This window comes from Sinocyclocheilus anshuiensis, unplaced genomic scaffold (assembly GCF_001515605.1).
Source record: "Sinocyclocheilus anshuiensis isolate Anshui unplaced genomic scaffold, SAMN03320099.WGS_v1.1 scaffold1966, whole genome shotgun sequence".
NCBI lineage: Eukaryota > Metazoa > Chordata > Actinopteri > Cypriniformes > Cyprinidae > Sinocyclocheilus > Sinocyclocheilus anshuiensis.
Window position 1 is genome coordinate 452860 of NW_015546147.1, and position 972 is coordinate 453831.

Sequence of the window (972 nt, forward strand, 5' to 3'; positions counted from 1 at the left end):
GAATATATATATATATATATTCCTTGTTTGTAGACGATTATAGAGCTATATTGGCAAGACAGTGCTTACATCTCTCAATCCTTTCTAGGTTTTTTAAATTATCATGGTGTATTTTTTTCATCGTCCCTGTCTGGTTTTAGCTGAAGAACTGCGATTTGAAATCTCTCCCTCCCTCCACTTCCTCTAGAATTCCCCCAGTGCTGCTCATTTAAATTTAAGACGTCGGCTTCCTCTGCTGTCAGTGAGCTAAACAGAGGTCTTTATCAAACAGTGATTAGAATTGCAGATTTTGATTTACCAACACACACTCACACATGAATACATGCACATGCATACACACATTCACATTACCACAAAGCTTGTGTTTTTAATAGGGCTGTCGATTTAACACATCCATTTAGTACAATTAATTATTTGTAAAAGTAACACAAAAATGGCTCATTTAATCATGCCTTCTGACCCATATGCTACTACAGCCAACACGAATCGCCAAACTGCTCTTACCGAGAATTGTTCACAGAGTTTGCATTGACAAGCAGCTGCACGAAGCACAGGGCTGAATGAAATCGAACACAGGAGTCTTGTGTTTTTAACCTGAGAAGGTGTCTTTAAAATGCAGCGCTTATGATGCAAGACACTGAAAAAACAAGACACAACAGCTGAAAGATGTTCATCTAGCATTTGGAAATAGTGTGATGTATTGATTTCTTAAGGTGCTTTTTGTTCAATTTTTACTCCTCTGCCACACTAATTATCTTCTTTTTGGGGGCTTTTCTTTTCTCAGCAAATATTGATATATGTTATTAATTGCATATTCATTTCATTACAGTTTTTTAATTGACCTAGAGTAGTTTGTTGTATCCTGCAAACACTGCAGGGAATGAGAGAGGAAGACTTTGCCAGAGAATTTCCTCAAAAAAGCTCTGTATATGTGGTTGTTTTTTCTGACACTGATGAATGTTTCTATACACG

The 972-nt window shown here is 36.7% G+C and overlaps 1 protein-coding gene across 1 annotated transcript in view; it reads left to right on the forward strand.

The window, feature by feature from the left end:
• LOC107701234 (T-cell immunomodulatory protein-like) overlaps positions 1-972 on the forward strand; it is a 134528-nt gene that overhangs the window by 123306 nt on the left and 10250 nt on the right. The gene's annotated exons all lie outside the window — the stretch shown is intronic.